The sequence below is a fragment of the Motacilla alba genome, chromosome 14, assembly GCF_015832195.1.
Source record: "Motacilla alba alba isolate MOTALB_02 chromosome 14, Motacilla_alba_V1.0_pri, whole genome shotgun sequence".
NCBI lineage: Eukaryota > Metazoa > Chordata > Aves > Passeriformes > Motacillidae > Motacilla > Motacilla alba.
The window spans coordinates 5,515,623-5,534,586 of record NC_052029.1 but is presented as its reverse complement, the minus strand read 5'-3'; the positions used below and the strand labels follow the sequence as shown (position 1 = coordinate 5,534,586).

General features: G+C 43.7%; 1 long non-coding RNA gene across 1 annotated transcript in view; it reads right to left on the bottom strand.

Annotated features, from left to right (window-relative positions):
* Window positions 1–18,964, bottom strand: part of LOC119706802 — a 68,664-nt gene that overhangs the window by 15,188 nt on the left and 34,512 nt on the right. The gene's annotated exons all lie outside the window — the stretch shown is intronic.

Here is an 18,964-nt window from a genome sequence, read left to right as displayed (position 1 = left end):
GTGTCAGGGCTGTAGAGTACACTCCAGGGTGGGCTGTGCTCCAAAGGGATGTATCAACACCCCCTTGGTCAACAGCACCCACTGGGCTGGTCCATGCAGCCCTAGACATGCACATGTGAATTATCTGAGGTCCTTATAGCCCCTGAACTGGTCTGGAAAGATGTTCAAATTAATTAGAATTATCATTAGCAGGCAGCTGCGTGCAATGCCTTGTAGTGAGCTAGAGCCTGGGCTGCCACCCAGCAGGGGTGACAGCCTCCTCTCAGACAGCCCTACCCCAAAAATATCTTCACATCTCAGGATCTGGGAACCCATGGCCCTTGGGAACCCGTAATAACTGTGGATTTTCCAGACCTGCAGAGGGATTTAAGCAGCTTGCTCAAGAGCAGACTCTCCTGAAACATTGCATCTCAGTGCTGACATCCCCTGGGGGAGAATAAGTAGGAGTTAGGACTTAACCTTTGGGATGCCAGTATGTGGCGTATGCTTGAGCTAATCAGTGGAATTGCTGAGTGAAAAGCTGTATTCTCTTGAAATAAATATGGTTCACCCAGAAAGGTATTAAAACTGAGCCTCTGCAATAAGAGCAATTGTTCACATCCTGGAGCATGCTGCCCTGAGCAGTTACTACAACAAAAAGGGATTAAGTGCCTCTAATTATAATTACTGTTAGCCAAACATTTTGCTATCAGTGGGCCTGTAATAAATAACCACGACATCTCATGGGTACAGCTATCAAATTTACTGTCACTAGCTGAGCTGTTCTGATTAAGAGCCAGAGTTTTTCCAGTAAACACACAGATCCCTCTCTAAGGACTGAAGAGTAAATGAGAACTGAAAATCTAAGGGGCAGAAAGAAAGGGCTCCCACGTGAGCCTCATTCTTTGTTCAGAATGCCATGTTTCTGTAAATAGAAAAGACAGCGGTAACAGAGTCCTTACCCCACTCACAGGGACTCCCCTCTTGTGTTATCCATCAGTTATTCCACAGGCTGGAAGCAGCTGAGTGCTGTAGTGCTCATGGCACATCCCTACACTAGCACAGAGACAGACAGTTGTCCTGTCCTGGAGACCTTCAGCAACAAGAGCAATCCTCCTGTTCTTCTCCAGGCTGCTTTAAAACACCTGTGAAGTGTTACTGAGTTACTTAAAGCTACCCTGATGCTTTAACTTACAGCTGAGCTTTTCAAAATAGATTTTATGACCCTTCAGAGACAGACACTTAATTAGTTTATGTTTACTCAGCTTCCCCCATTTTTATTTTGGTTCACCAGCAATTTCTGGTGAAGTTTGCAGCCCAGGTCTGTAAAGATTTAATCTTTGGTAGTGAACAGGATTAGAAGCAATCAAGGAAGAGCCACTCTCTTAGATAAGGTTTTGTAAATTCTAGACATTCAAGATGCAAGTAGATGAAATAGATCAGTTTTCATCTGATAGATTTTGTTTTCAGGTTTTGGAGACAATAAATGCTTTTCCAACTTCCCCTGAGGATTTCAGCATTGATTTACTCTGTGTTTTTTCCTGAGAAATATGATGAAACAGAAGAAGTATTCCCATTCTCTTCTGACATCTCCTGCTGGGACCTAAACACCCTGCTCCACCTCAAGCCTGCCTTGAGCCCCCTTCACTTGGACCCCAGCCATAAGTGCTCTTTCTATCAATGTTAAATGTTCCGTTGCCATATTCCAGTGCTTCTCTCAGTGCTGCCCTCACTCCTGTTCAAAGTCTCCCTTCTTGCAGCTGAGCTGGCATCTCTTTCCCATCCATTGCCTCCATGGATCCTCTGCCCTGGCCAGTGAAGCCTCAGGGCAGGTTGGACTGATTTCACTGGACACCCTGAAGTCTTTGGAAACTTGCAGAACTAGAGCACAGTTCAGCCCTGTCATCCATATCTGGAGCTCTACAAAATTCCCTCAGGTCTGGGAAGGCACAAACTTCAGTGTGAGCTTTCTCTGTGCCTGGGGTGCTCACAAAACCCAGCTGGACCCTCCAGCACCAAGTGAGACCTGGCTCTATGGCATCTTCTCCTCACCTCAGGCAGCAGGGATTTCACTGCCCCTCTATCACTGAGAATGCTACAGGAACCACATCTGTAAGCCACCATCCCTCTGTCAAACTGGTGAAACTGTCTGGCAGTACCAGAAGCTTTTAGGAGGGACGGACAGACACACAGAGTGTGGAGAAGCAAAGCCCAAATTTGTCCATTGAACCTGAACTTGTGAAAGTGCTCTCTGCCTGTGGTATAGAGAGGGGTCTCAGGGGTTTCACCTCTTCTCTGGGGCTCAGCAGCCCTGAGATGGTTTGCAAAGGTGGTTGTTTACTGTTTGCTCCTCCAAATAAACTTTTGCTTCCTTGCTATTCTGTGATAATCTCCCCTCAGCAGATAAAGTGGCTCCTGCTGATCTCTCCACAGGGCCATTGTTTGTTGCTGTAACAATCAGAGGAGCAGCAGGAGGGGTTTAAACAGCACACACACAGCTCAGAGATGATGGGAAGAGAGAAGGACAGGGCAAAGGAGAGGTAAAGGAGACCATAGAGAAAAAAAAGAAGGGGAAAAAGAAGATGAACAGGCTTGTTTCTCCTCAAGGTCCACAGTTTTCCAGGAAGGATAGAAATGTTATCCCAGCTGCCCCTGCTAAACACAGCACAGGACAGACACAGGGACACCTGACTCCTTTCCTGCTCCAGGCAGCTGAGTAAAAGTAGCTACTTCCTGAAGAGCCATAGGATCTTGTGGGGCTGTTCCTCCTAATAGCTGAAAAGCACTCTCACAGGTCAGAAAGTGTTTCCAGTCCCATCTCACTGATTTTCCAGGAAGCTCTCTGAAGCATCCACCAACAGTACCCAGAAACTCGTTCCTTGGAGCCAGAGCAGAACAAAGAGAACACAGAGAGGCAGCAGAAAGTTAAGGGGAAGAAAGGTTTGGCAGAAAGTAAAGTAGCTTCTTTTCTTGCTGGAGTTCTCTATCCTGTAATTTACCTACAGCAGAACTGTGCAAATTTGCAATAATGGCTGGGAGACCCATTGTGAGCTACTGAACCTTATGAATTACAAAGTAATTGGAAAAACACAATGAAAACAATGTTTTGCTCCATAAAGCATTCCTAGTTCCTTTACTGGGATGGCTACAGGTCTAGTTATTTAAAAGCACTTTGCAGGATGCTGCCATACTTAAGAGAGGATGCTTAGCAAAGAAACAAACGCTGAAGTCCTAATAAAGAGAGATTTCACTGTGAGCAAGCAGATCAAAACTATTACAGCAGGAAAAATTAGGTCTAGGAAGAAATATCCAGAACCAAATGAGCTGTACTGGATTTTACAAGAGTGCAAGTTGATGAAATTACATTTGGGGCTGTTGAGCAAACCCTCACCCAGTCCCCTCTGTTTTAGGGAAGCCCCTTTGTCCATGTGCAGTTGGCACAAGGCAGAGCTCAAAGCCCTGTGATGTGAGCCAGGAGCCTCCTCTGCAGCCTCTCCTCTTCTCCTGCAGTCCTTGGAGCACTCTGGGACAGGCTGTGCTTCTGGGAGCTGCCTGCTGCTGGGATGCATGGTACAAAGTCATGCAGAGAGGACAAAATCCTCTGCCATAACACTGGCAGACCTCAAAATGAGTCTGGGAATGGACAGCCACAGGTAGAGTTCACCCCACGAGCTCTGGCTGGAGCACTGAGGGGCTGCATGGGCCAGGCAGCACCTTCAGGCCCATCCTGAGCCCCTGACAAGCCTCAGAACCATTGTAAAATGAGGAAGATGTTGCCCTCTGCTTTGTCATTTCTGTCTGCTTCCAGCTATAATGCTGATCCTCACCCCTCATGTGCACAGTAATAAATTAGGAACAGGTACAAGATGATGAAGATGGTTGTTTTCCCTCCCTTTTCTTTTTTCCTTTCTCTGGATTTGCTACAGGTGTGCCAGTTAGTGATAAATGAGTTTAATCCTTGCTCTTTTTCTTTGTTGATTATTTACTGTGATTTGATTATATCTACAAAAAGGATTTTTCTAATACGTAATGTCTGTGTCAGTGGGATTTGGGGCATGTATAAATCATCTGACCCTGATACCCATTGTTGAATAAGTATTTCTGAGATGGATAACTGCCCACAGCCCCCTTCAAAATCCACCAGGGTGGTTTTTAACCCTGTTATTTTTTTGAACTCTCTATGAGGAACCTCTCTTCTCCCATTAAAAAAACTGTGAATGCTTTCAGAATTTGAAGAAATCCAATCCTTCTAATGAAGATGATTTGCTTAGGGTTGCAGTTCAGCTGCCCGAATTTTAAATCTTGATGTTATTTGCATTTGTATTACGTTAATCAGAACAACAGGCTGGCCTTACCCCCACAGATGTCTGATTCCCACAAGGGTGGGGGTTTGCTTTGAAATTGTTAAAAATTCCCATAAGTCTCTATCATTGAGGATGTGCCTAATTTTCCTACTAAATTTCTCCTTTTAAATAAGATTGTAAACACAAGAGGCGCAGTATTTGCAGTGTTAGGACACACCTTCCCCAACCTTTTTCAATCAGCATTATCAGGATTTGGCCACAAGCCTGGTCCACATAAATCATCGAGGCAGGCAGTCACCCTCAGTGCTGCCATACAGATCTAGCAGGCTGACCTTTAAAATAATACTGCAGTGATCCCATTTTACATGTCCAGAGATGTGTTTATCCTAAAGGGATCCCACTCCAGCACTGGGGGGAATGCCTCTGGGAACCCGGGATCTCCAGTGCCCAGCTAACGGGCACACAGCCTGCACAGCTCAGAGAGAAGCAAGATTTGGGGCATGGAAACCAGCACAACCCAAAGGTGCCTGTGAGCCTCTGATTCACTCCGAGCAGAATCAAATCATCAAAGTTTCCCTGGGTAGCTCTCAGTAAACTCAGCTCTGTGGAGCAGAGAGGGGATAAAGAAAAAGAGGTGAAAAAGTTGGGCACAAGAGAAAAACAAAGGCAGTTCCTCAAGCTGAGGTAGGAAAGGAAGAGGGAATGTAAGTCTTTGAGATAAGTCCTAAGAATGGGTGCAAAGAGAGAAGAGAAATCAGCTTGGCACATGGACACAGCTCTCCTACAAGATACATTGTCCCCTGAGAAACACTTGTGCGCCCAAAAGTTTGCCTATTCTTTCTGAATGTGTCAATTAGAGATATTCCCTCTTCCCACACATCTTACTCCAAATAGAAATTAACTGGAATTGACTGACAGGGGATTTAGTTCTCTTACAAGATCAGGTTTTCTATCTGACTCATGAAATGGCAATACACTTTGGATAAAAGTTTGGGAAGAACCAGTTTCTGCCAGACGGAGAAAATTCTGGCTCAGGAGTCCGTGATGCTTCTGTTAAAGCTCTTTTAACATTTAGCAAATAATTAATGTTTAAGCAAATTTTGAGTGAGGATGACCTTGGAAATAACAAGAGATTTCTTTTCAGTTTTAGCTAAGTTTTGCTGCCTTCTCAGAAAGTCCCCTGAACACGCAGACTCCTCATTTACACAGAGAAGACATTGCCCTTCACACAGAGGCACAAAAATGCTGTGAGGGTAAGAAAACCTCATTGCCAGGCACCTACAGGGAGAGGTGACTCAAGACACCCACACACCAGAAAGCAAATGCAGGGTTCCCATGTTGATATTGATGGTGCATCTGAGGGAAAGCACAGGGGAAAGCTGTGATGGGGACAGGCTGGGCTGGCTCACTGCCGTGGGGCAGCACTGCTACAATAAACACCTCCTCAGGAAGCCCCTGCAGCGTGGGCTTGTACAGAGCTCTAGCAGAATTAGCCTGCCTTAAAACACAAATATCAAACAAACAAACAAACCACGAGCGGCACTTTCTCCTTCACCACTGACATTTTGATCCATGAGACTGTAAGCACCATCCCATCAAAATTTTGTGTGTGTTTTGAGTGCTCCAGGTGTTCCCAAAGTTCCTTCTGAACCTCTTTATCTCTCCTGGTGAACCAGGTTTGATCCTACAAATATCAAACAAATGAACCATGAGTGGCACTTTCTCCTTCACCACGTACATTTTGATCCATGAGACTGTAAGCACCATCCCATCAAAATTTTGTGTGTGTTTTGAGTGTTCCAGATGTTCCCAAAGTTCCTTCCAAACCTCTTTTCGTCTCCTGGTGAACCAGGTTTGGTCCTACCACAGCAGTGCAAAATGCAGCTGACAGCACATCACACAGATCAGGTTCTTAGAATTTATCCAAGCTGTAGAAAAGAAATAGTATAAATAGTGCTGCCTGCTGTGGGCCATTTGGGTGGAATGCATATCAGCATCAAGAACAGAAAAATTTGATTTTGTCTGACTGGAAAACAGTATTCAGAATGGAAGGTTAGAAGAAAAAAATATGGCAAAGCCAGGTATATTTTGAAACATCTCCCAGGTGTTAAAAACTGTTTGAGGGTTGTTATTTCCACAGATCTAGACTCTAACATAAAACACAATGTTTCTCTGCCCTGAGAAAGTAGGGTGGCTGGATGAGACAGCTACACCTTTTTAAATAGAATATCACAGGTGGGAATGCACTGGTTTTTCATCAGAGTAACACTGGTAGCACAAATCCTTATTACCCACTGAATATAAGGAGAAAATAAACATTATTAAAGGGTTTCAATCTATCCTGCAAACATAAGTGGTCTTGAAAGTGTTTTGAATGTTTATAAATGGAGCTTTGTGCATATAAACAGGCAGCAGAACTGTGGTAGTCAGTAGCTGTATGTAAACATATGCAAAGTTTGCAAGGTCTGGGTCTGTTCTTCCCAGCTCTTATCAATTCATGTTAATAGAAGGCAAAGGGTATTTCTGACCCAACAGCAAGAAAATGTTTCTTAACTTTGACTGAACCAAGCACATACACTTTTGGTGAGAAACAAGTTTCACTGGTAACAGAACCATTCATAATTTTATCAACTCTGGTGTCCTTTCATGAAACATCAGCTAAAACTTCATCTTTTATGCTGAACTACCACAGAAGACACAGAAATTACAATAACTTCTGTTTGTTACGATTACAACTGCTTTCAAGATGCACAACTGAGCAAAATGAAAGCTGCCTTCCTTTACCACCCAAGATGCTGCTGCATTTCAAAGGGGTGATAGCCAAATGCATTCAGATGATAAGAACAAACTGTTCAAGGAATGATTCTCAGCAATGACTAATATTCGATAATAAGAGCCATGAAATGAAAGCAGCGTTAAGTTTTATTAAATGATTTTCCACTGCCTCCACACTGAAGCATTAGCCTGTGCAGCAGAGAGCTCAACTAAATTAACAGTTGAGAAAGAAGTGTCAGGAGCTATTACAAAACATATTCCCACTAATGAAATTCAAAGTCCATGGGAGCAGTTGTTTTATAGATGTGGAAGGGGGAAAGAAAGGCAATCCTTGTCAGTAGCCCATGAGATGTGGAATATCAAACTCCCCCACTTCACCCTCCTCTGCAGAGTCCCTTGACCATGTCTGTACTTACTGTGCTGGGAAAGAGCACAGGACAAACTGGAGGCTGAAAGGCCAGGAGGATCCAGGCTATGCCCCACTGCCATCAAACCAGAATCCTTCCAGTCCTCATTCCCACAGAGGTGTAAGTGCCTATTGCTTATTCTGCAGCTGTGGCCTCAGCAGGGGCAGACCTTGCAGCTATAAGGTGCTTTCCCACCAAGATTGTAGCCTAAGTGCAAGTATTTCACAGCCAAATGGACTCACTGCAGATGGAAAGGGAGCCCTGGTGTCCCCATGGTGCAGGGATGTTGCCAGTCAGCTCCAACAGAGAGTGTGCCACCAGCATGTGCTGTGGCCCTTGGCTCAGCTCAGCTCACAGACACCCCAGGGACTCCAGCCCCACTTTCCAAACAAGAAGAGAAGTGTTCCAAAAGCACCTGCTCCAGGTAAAACACCTTAAGGTTTGGCCTGCCCAGATGACATCACCCACAGACAGATGTTTGGCCATCCTGCCCCATCCCTGGAAGTGTCCAAGGCCAGGTTGGACAGGGCTTGGAGCAGCCTGGGATAGTGCAAGGTGTCCCTGCCCACAGCAGGGCTGGAATGAGATGAGCTTCAAGTCCCTTCCAACCCAAACCATTCCATGATGCTCTGTCCCTGCTGGTACAGCCCTGTGGTGGGGTGAGTGCATCTCCCACGAGGAACCCAGCAGAGTTACAAGGACTGAACTACTGCAATCAGTTTAGAGTTCTCCCAGTTCAGACAAATAAATAAAATAAATTAACATGGTGCAAAGAGAGTGACCCAACTTCTCCTGTTCCTTTCTGCTGAGCCAGTGCTGGTACCTCTGACGTGCTCTAGCTCCCACTGTTCAGTCATCTCACAGCTAATTATACATCTACTCCCAAGTTTCTTCTATCCATTATTTTTACAAGTAACTGAAAGAGTTCAGTCTAGAAAGATGTTCAAAGGAAGACACCTTGTTCGTGAGCTGTAATTATCAGCCTAGAGAAGAGATATCTGAGACTAGAAAATTTCAGGGGGAAAAAAAAGAAAATTGAAACCAAGATGCCATGCCTGAAAAATGGTCAGCTGCATTCACACTGAAAATCAAATCTAACCTTCATGCAACTAAGCACTGGGTAGACCACTCATGGGTATTGTGGATTTATCAGCAATTGAGCATCTAAATTAGAAAGCACAATGTTCAACCACAGGTTCTCAGACTCCGTGTAGGAAACACTGGATGGAACTTGTGTCTCTTAATGAGGAGGTCACACAAACTCCTGATCTTAGAACATTTAAACTGTTTACAGCATTCCCCACTCAGTGCTGCCATCCTTACTGAAACCTTAGCAGCAGGTCTGATGGAAAAACAATCCTCGCATGATAAAAAGTGAATTTACTACCCAAAAAGATCAATTACAAAGGCTGGTAGGTCAGAGACAGTACAAAATGCACACAATTTGAAATATAGGCACGCTTTACTAAAATATGAAAAGCCAATTACTTTTTTTAGCTGTTCAGCTTAGTCATTAATACCTGCTCTGGGATCACTTTATGCCAGAGCAAATAAAGGAAAGATGACAAGGGAGCTCCAGTTACTGTGGCTGTAGGAAATGACAGGCTTTGCATCACCAGCTTTCTTGCCCTTCCTACTCTCTGCCTCCAGGGATCTGAACTCTCAAGCTTCACTCAGATTAAACTCCATCAGAAATATCAGTTTATTTACATTTTCTTGGTGAAAGAAGGGAAAACAAACCAAGATGTGTGTATACATAACAGCAAAAGCCTAATTCATGTGAGGCTTCTGCTGTGGCAGATCTGATGAGAGAGAACTCCCAGATCTGAAGTTATCTGCCCAGCTCCCATGGCTGGACACACAGCCCCAGGTGATTCCCTGAGCTCCCCACAGAAAGGATGGATCATTCTGCTGCCTCACCCCTCTCTCTGGCATGCTTGCCTCATCTGAGCTTTCATCTGAGCCATGACTCTGCTTCATGCAGTTATGGGGCAAACTGTCCCTGCAGTGCTGCCCACAGAGCCTGCCCAGTCACTGGTGACAGAGAGAAAGCAGCCTTGCTCCCAATAAAGGAGGCAGCAGCTGCCCAAGTGTGTTTCTATAACAGACCTAGGGATGCCTCCATGGTGTTAAGAACATTTGTAAACCTTCTTCATGACTATTAATTACTTGGAAATTCAAAAACCTAATCAGCTTTCAGACCCAGGCTGCCTTGGCCTATTTACACCGCACGTTGTTTTGCTGCCAGTTGTGTGCCTGAGCTGTCACCACACATTTCCTTCCCCAGCCAAGTCTGGATGTGCAGTGATGGGCATGTTTGTGCTGGAGCATTACTTATGCAGGCCAGAAGGTCTCCATGTCCCCTCCACTTCTTCAAGGGCATCTTCCAGCTATAGCTGTGCTATAAATACTCCAACCTGGGCTCTCTTTCCAGCCCAAGCTGTCAGGGTACAATAAGAACACACAAAGGTATGGAATGCACTTGGACTAGAACAGACCTGCCAGCTCCCAAAATGGCCACAGACCACTTGAAAAATTGTTTCATGGTATTAAAACTTTGTGTCTCATTCCCTTCAACTCCAAAGCATCCCAGCTTCTTTTCCAGCATTGTATAGCTGGTACCACCCCGTTCCAAACACCATCACCACCTGAGCTGAACTGATCACAGGTAAGTGTGGAGTCCTGCTGGGTAATAACACTGGACTAGACCCTTCCTGATTCTCACTACCTCCTTTTAGCTCCAAATCCAAAATGTAAACAAGAAATCCAAGCTAAGAAAAGATTCAAGATCAAAATCTACTGAAAAAGACCTGCAATGTTGGTTATGCTCAGCAGTGAGAAATCTACAGCTTGGAGATTCAAGTGTGATCTTGGATTAAACCTGGTCCTGGTTTGATTATTGAGACACACTAGAGATAAATTGTGAAAGAAGTGACATAAATAAAATGGCTTGGCTTTAGATGCAGGACAACTCCAAGTTTTAGTTGAACTCTACAAAAGTAATGTGACTGGCTTTTTCTTTTCTCTGGCATCTCTTCAGTCTGTTTTTCTTGCCTGCTGATTTTGTTGCTATTTTCAGTAGTTCCTTGGAGAGGTACAGAGGTCACAAACTAAGGTACATTAGGCTTTTACAAGCACCTAGATGAGCCAAAACATTGCCAAAATAACATACTCTGATTTGCCTTTCCTGTCATTTCCCAAGCAGCTACTTTCCTTCTTTGAGCACACAGAGGGATTGCAGTGCCTAAATTCAATGGTTAAGGTGAAGGCACAAAATTCTTCCTATCCCACTCCATGCCTGGGAACAGTGAAGGTTAAGTATGGATCAGGATCTCTCAGCACAACTGCATTCTTATTTCCACCAAGCCTGTTTTTCCTTTCGAGGAAAGATGCATTGACAAAATTACAACCACACAGAGCCATTCATGAGAACCAACAAGGAGGCATTTCCTCACTTTGCCTTGGTGTCCTTGCTCTTTCCAGGGGATTAACACACATGCCCAGACTGCTGGGTCACTTCCCTCACACACTCAGCTCAGCAGCCACCAGACTGCCCCCAGTGCTGGCTTCAGGTTTGCTGTCTCTTCATTTTATGACTCTCCCTCCTTTCTTGGCTTCTTTGTGCTTTATGAAAACAAGATGCAAATTTCTTCAAATCTATGTCCCAGTTCTATCTAAGCTCATCAGCAGGCTTTATTCTGTTAGTCTGTTTTTCCCTTTTGGAGAATGGCCTCATCATACCCCTCATTCTTGAAACAGATCTCCTCTCCAGTCCCAGAATGTCTTTGCAAACATGTCCTGTCTCCTGCAGAGCTTGAACATCAGGAGCTTTCTTGGGGAGGTTTAGAGTGGAGCTGCCCAGCTCACCCCACTCTTGCTGTGTTCTGGAGCCCTCTCACTGTTCTGAGCTGTGGCTGGCACATGCTGAGCCACTTATTTGTGAGGGAGGTGTTTGGTGGCATGTGTGTAAACTGATTTCCAGGTAGCTTTGACAGGCAGAAAACATCACCACTGAGAAAGGGGGAAATGAAAGGCTGACACAGCTAAAGCAGTTCCCAAAGAGGTCTGGAGAATCTGTGAGTTACATAAATGTACTGACCTGATCATTTGGCACCTAGACAGGCATGGACTCAAACTTCTCTGAAAATCAGTAATAGCAGATGTTAGTTCTTATAAGAACCTTGAAACCACTACCTAAAACCAATGTAAGTCTTGTGAACTGAAGAAGTGATGGAATATTTTGAAACATTTGGATATCGTGTGCATCTTCTAACTCTTCTATCCTGTATCTAGCAGAGTGCAGCTGATCCCCCATCTACTCTCAACAGGCAAATGTCTGTAGCACCTTGCAGTTGACTTCTGCAAGAAGAGATGGCACTCTGAGCCTGTCTACATCCTTCAGCTGCTCTGACCAACTGCATCTTTCCACACTGCACCCACAAGAAAAGTTCCCCAAAAAGTAAATCCAGCACATCTGAGAGATTAAAAGACCCTCACATCTAAATGCTGCTGGAGGTTGGTACAAGATGTGGCTGGGAGATGTTCCATGAGTTCAAATATCTGAACTTCACCCCCAGCTTTACTAGAGAGCCTCATAACCTTGAGTAAGTCATTTTGCTTTTCTTTTTCTGCTCTTCTGGTTTGTTTTTCAGGTGAGAGATCCCTTGGGAATGGCTGTGTCTCACACAATGTGCTGAGATAGCAGAGCTCTAAGATGCAGGACTGCAGACTTGACTGGGCAGTACACCTGATTAACAAAGGAAATAGCTGCAAGGAATGTTTCCTATCAGGACTTACTTATCAATTAAAATTTTATTACACATGCTTTTTGCATAAGAACTGTCTTTTTCACTTGAAATTAGACATAAGAAAAAATGTCTTGAAGCTCAAGAGATTTGGATTGATTTGCCATTAACATCCACAGGGACACATTGCAAGGTCTGGTTCCTGTGCTGCCTATCGTCTTCTGGCTGCTGTCCATTTACAACAGATGGGCTGGACTCCCTTGAGACTCACAGCTACCCATCAGGCCCTGATATGGCTGTGGAAATTGTTCTTGATCCTCTAGCATAGCTCTGCCTCTTGTTTTCTAATGTCTTCTGAGAGAACACCATCCCTGCATGTCCCCTTTCCCAGTGATCTGACAGTTCAGAGCAGCAGTCCGTGTCCTACCTCCTGTTTGCAGAGACTTTGCTCCGAGGTCAGTGTTCTGTCTGGCAATTTGTTCCCATCAATGCTTTTTTGTTTACTGCCTAGGGAAGGTGTCTCTGGCAAACCCCTGGTATTTCACAAAAATCCAGGGAGCATTAGACAGAAAAGGGCACAGTCATTAAGCAAAATTATTGGAAGCATGTTCATCTCTCCCAAATGCACTGTAATATTTTCTCACTGTGACTTACACATTGCAACACAGGCTTGTGGAACAGGTTCACACTTACATATTTTAAGGCATATCCTCTTCTAGGTCACTGCAGGTGACTTCTAAAGTTCCTAAGAGAGAAAGAAATCAGATTTCAAGGACTCTTTGTGAAGGTACCCTGAGTGATCTAAAAGGCCTCCTGTGCATTACCATCCTGACTCCAGAAACTGCAGGTTCATGGCATCGTGCTCTCTAGGAAGACAAATTGCTTGCAGCCTGACCAGAAACAAGCAAAACTCTGCAGTTCAATAGAGCATAGGAACATGCCCTATTGAACATGAAACAAGCAGTTCAATGCATAGGAACAACCAACATCTAAGAATGAAACTCTTGTTCAAACAAGATCATTCCTTTCACAGATAGGGCAGAGTGCTGGTGCTTTAAAGGACTTTCTATTGTATTTCACCTCCAGGAGCCCAGGTGGTGACCAGCTTCCAGTACAGCCCCAGCAGTGACTTTGAAGGTGACTGCTCTTTCTTCCTTTTTCTTTCTATGAGGATCCCAACAACCTTTAGAATTTTAGTATAAAAATCAGGTCTTTTTCCAAGATGTAACTTGTAAGAGCTTTTATCTACTCATCAGGAACACTTACACAAAACTAAAATAATTAGCACATCACTGGGACTTTATGAAAACCATCAGCATTAACCACAAACGCACACACAAACTCTAGAGCTCGTTTGCAGAAGCAGGTGATGTTATCTCACTGAGCCAGCCCCTTAGAGATATCCACATACATCCCTGAAACTTGTACTGCACCAAGGGGAGAGCAATAACCAGTTTTGGTTATGTGCTTTGGTTATTTTTATTATTGCATTACCTCTGAGGTGTGTGGAGCATAAGCAGCTACATGAGGCAATTACCTGGATGTGGGCCAGTAGAGCAGCAGCTTTGATGAAACCCTGAATTCATGATGTGGGATCACACCTCTGCAAAAGACTCTTTGATCATACACAAGCCAAGGAATAACCACTTCACATTCTTTCCTGCAGCTGGTAAATGAGGAAAACCCATGCTTACATCCTCAGGGACCTTCTTAGCTAAAAATAGAAAAGCTGCAACAGCAGCATCACTGCACGGTGTATAATCTGCTTAAGCACTGCACAGGAGGTGTCTCTGATTCCAAAAAATACTCTTGACATAACCTACAGGTACTTTAGAGACCAGTGGCAATGTTCTTGAAAGGATTATAAACCATTGCAGCTACAGCCCTGCATTTACCCCAGCCACATGGGAAATCTTTTTTAACTGTCTGAAGATTAGGAAGGAACTAGGAGCAACTCAGCTTCAACATCCAAAGCTTGTGGAAACTGGAGCCAAGTGACTCCAGGAGAGCAAGGAGAGCCCCCAGCAGGTTCTGAGGCACTCACTGCTGTGCTCTCAGTGCACCCACCCTCCAGCAGCTCCCTTCAGAGTGACCCAGCATCTCAACGGTGCAGCTCCTTATCCTCACCCCTGCCTTTCCTGGACATGTTGCAGTGGCTGCCGAGTCCAGTTTAGTTCTGTCTCACCCCACCAGGATACCTCACCTGTCTGAGGCCCATCTCCCTGAGCCAGTTGCAGCCATGTCCATGGCACACACGGAACCATCAGCTCAGCAAGCAGGCAAACAGCCAGGCCTGGCTCACCACAGCCCTTGCTAGGAGACAAAAATGTGCACAAGGGACTAGGAGATACTTCACCTCCCAAATCCCCTCAGAGCATGTCTGCTGCCATCTAACATCAAAAGCAGTCATTCTGTGCCCTGCTGATGGCAGCTGAAGGTATCCTGCAAGAGCTCTTCCCTTTGTCTAACTGGAAGGCTGCATTTTCCCAGCACCTTGGAACAAGTCAAAAACCATTACCTCGGTACCAGTGCAATTACACCTGCATGAAATGAGAGCTGGAGGAGCTGAGAGTGAAGTGGTTCTATTCCCAGGAACAGCCTTCAGCAGCTTTCCCACACAGGGATGTTCTGCACAGAAAATTGCCCAGTGGCCACAGAGACTGGAAACTCTATTTCTGCCTTACTGCACAGAAGAGATGAAGAACATAAGTCTGGACTATTAAAATAAGCAAAGCCCTAAATTGTTCAATTAACATGAAGCAGTCAAGGTGAGAGTTCTCTGGAAAAAGTACTGAGGCACAACTTTAGTTCATAGCAAGGATATGATGGAGTGAAGGTAGGTGACCCATTTGAGGGGAAAACAAAGTATGGAGTGACTTCCCAGGGTGTGTAAAAGACATTTTGCCCAAGTTCCAGAACTAAATACGATACATAAGATTGGTTGGTTCAGTCTTTAACAGAACTTCTGGGTAGATGAAGCCTTAGTACCTACATTCTTGGGAAAAAAAAGGCTTTGCTACAGTCTAGATCTTAAAAAATTATTCTACTTCAGATTCTTAAAATTCCAGTTGAATTTCAGACATTTGGAAAGTTTAGTAAAATTGTATTGGTGCACTTTCAGGTTGAGAACAAAGGCTCAGTTACAAAGAGAAATGCTGCAGCAGAATTGACTTGGTGTCTTTTCTTGTAAAGCTGTTTTTAATGTAATAAACAGCAGCATTATTAATGCATTTTACACCACTGAGAACCACAGAGATAAACTGTGATGGGATGATGCAAAATCCCAGATTTCTGCATAGGCAAAGCAATAAATACCATCACTTGTTCTACAGAAACATCATCACCTATTCTACAGAAATACACAAGAATTCCAAATGTGAGAGCAATGAATATCTGTAAACAGTTTCCTTACTCTTTTCTGCTTTTTAAGGTAAAACAACGGTAAGAGAAGGTTCTTTACTTGCAGCATCCCCAAAATGTGCATCCACATTTCTCCAGAGAAGGTGGATGGGGGATGGAAAGAAGACAAGGAGATGCAGATGGGAAACTGTTCCCACTGTTTTTTACTTGAGCTGCTCGTGCCTGAGACACAAACAGCAGGTCTGGCAGCTGCCCAAACACTCACCTGAGCCCAGGTACAGCCTCACAAGGTGTTTCAGCAAAGCAAACCCTGAGTTTTACCTGCTCCCAAACCCAATTCCCCCTCCCACGGCCACAGCCAGCAATAACACCTCAGTCACAGAGCACTTCTTCCTTACACAGCCGGCTGCCTCCGGAAGGGAGGGGCAGCTCATTCACCTGCATGCCCAGACTTCAAAAAAGGGATGTAAATTTCCATTTTAGCCCTAAAGACACAACATTTTCCTTGAGCTACTGAATGCTTCAGTGGCTTCACTTGAAATCCTGAGCATTCAGCAGCATTCCTCTTCCCAGGGTCATGCGAAGTTTATCTTTCCAAATCACTCAGTGCATCTGTAATCAAGCTGTATCTTGGCTGTAGTCCTGAGGTTTACATCTTGCTGTCTGTCACTTCCTTCACAGGTTCACAGGAGGTCAGAGCCCCCCGTCCTTCACATCTTCTCTCACTGAAAACACATCGAGTTAAAGCCAAAAGACAGCTGATGGAGCTTCTCACGCATGACTAGAAGATTTAGATCATTTCCATAGTGGAATGTTTTCCATGGTGTTTTTCAGCTGCCAAGTGGTTACCCATGCAAATTAGCTGTCTCATAAGTAAAAGCACTTCAAGGGATACTCTCAGTACCCCTCCAGATCATTATATTTAAAGTTATTATGATATTTCTGATTTAATTCAGTTCTTGCTGTGAAAGATACTAGGTTAGTCAAAATATGAGGGAGCCCACCATCTATTTTAATTAATAAATTACAAGCTATTGTGTAATCAGTAAGATTTCATCAAGATTTTTTCAAGGTTAAAATGAAGAGCTCATCATCCATGAACACAATTTTCAGCTGAGGATCATACAACAATGCCAGAAGATGGAGAATGGAATTCCAAGCACACATGTGACTGTTCCTGCAGCACTGTAATGAGGTGGCCTTGAGCTCACACAAAAGCTTTCAAAACAGTAAGGCTGCACTTTTTCAGAAAGTATTTTAAAGTGTGTTTAAAATTCAGCACATCTTTCAGTCCCGTTAATAAAAGGAATGTCTCTTAAACATATCCATAGATCTAAATACAGACATCAATTTTTCCCTGACTAGATGATTTAATGAAGCATTCATTTTTCTGAGCAGGGGTCTGATCACCTCAGGAAAGCAGCAGCACGGGCAGTAGCACCCAGAGCCACCCACTGTGCACACCTGCTCTTTGGCCATACCCAGGTCCAGCCCAAACCTTTGCACAATCCTGGAAATGCCTCCTCAGAATCTTGTTCTGTTTACATCAGCCTCCTCACCAGCGTGAAGAGAGCTGCTGCTTTCTGTAAAGTGAATGACAAGTCTGTAGGCTGGAGACTGATGTTTAGATTGCCTTCAGTGACTCACAGGAACAATTAAACATTCTGTCTTACAATGGCTTCACCTCTTTGACTCCCAGTGTCAAGACAGGGCTCTGCATCAGCCATTCCCTGCAGGTACTCCTCAGGTCCAAGGGTGGCTCTGGAGAGGTCTGAAGTGACTGGATTTCTTTCAAGATAACTCCTAGTTAAGGAAAAGCTTGTAATTACTCACACTGAAAGTCTGAGACTGTGATCTGCACACAGGGAGCAGGACAACAAGCAGGATGGTCTGCAGGATGATCAGTTTTGCTGAATAACTGGATCTTGTTGTGACTCCATTTTAGATAATGAAAATACTTGTTCAATATGAGAAGTGGAGCCCTGACACCCGTAATGTGACAAAGCAGCCTCACGGTGCATCCTCACAGCACTGGCTGGTTGGGCTGTCCAGCTCCCTGAGCCCAGCAGAGCAAGCTCTCCAGCACAGAATGTGGTACTCCAAGAACCAGCCTTAAAAAAGAAACTTGCACAGAACTCCCATTCACTACAAAAGGTTTTCACACATCCTAAGTGCATTTATGGGTTGTGCTGTAGAAGAAAAAAAACACTTAATTTTATTATTATTATTTTTTTAATATGAGTCTGAAAAATTTAAATTGCTTTTAAAAGTAAATCAAGTTCTGGGTCCTGATACTGGAAGATATTTAAAAATTAAAGCCAACAGATAAATATTGCAATTGATTTCAGTCATGGACTAAAATCTCTCTGGTGTCTGGGGGGACTTAAAACTCACCAAGTCTTTTGAAATAAATGCTGATACTTTTCCCCCAGGTTCAAAGAAATTGGAGAATGATACCAATTCTGTATTCAAATCAGCCCATGAGGATTAGGCAAAGGTAGCTATTATCTCTGCAAAGCATGTGCATAACAATGAACATTTAAAGAGAAAAATCTTCCATTTCAGTAAAATTTTATGAGAACACAAAAAATAGTAAAACCTTTATCTCAGACACCTTATGCAACATCCTCCTCCTAGCAGCACTTTTCTCTCTGATGGGTTTTGCAATATTCTTATTCAAGAAACTATTCTTTCCAAAATGCTAAATTTGCAGAGGTACATTCTCATTTCACTGTGTTTTAAAAAACAATAATTCTGTTTGAGAGACGTCAATGCTTTTTGATACTCAAAGTGTAGATAAGCTAAGTTTCAGCATGTTTTATTGACTCAGTTTTAAAAGTCTTGAAAATCAACATTTCTCACTGATTACAGCTTCATTTGGGAAAATATGATTTTTATTTTTTTATAAGGCAATTGTTAATTCTCCAGCTACTTTGCAGTGTAATATTGGGATTTAGCTCTAACAGTGGGTCTTTATTATTAGGAAGTTAGTTGGACAATATGGATTATTCTTAAGCTAAATCCAAAAAACTGCCAATAACAAGTCCAATTAATTTTTAAATGTAAACAAACCCATACTGCAACAGCTCCCAGGAGCTCCCAGGACAGAGTCATGCATTGCTTCCATGGCTGAGCACTGGGAAAAGTATTCTGTCACCTGTGACTGCAAAGAAACCCCATTGCAGAGCAATAAGTGGGTTTAAACCCAGAAAACAGCTTTTATTTCTAAATTTGGAATTTTTCCAGTCAGCTCTGTAATTCCAGTGTCTCACTTAGAACGGATCAAAAGTTTTAAAGCAAAAGTTTCCTTCCAAACAGAACAGTTTAAAAAAAGCCTGGATGTGGCACTCAGTGCCAGGGTTTAGTTGATGATGAGGTTTTAGGTCCTAGGTTG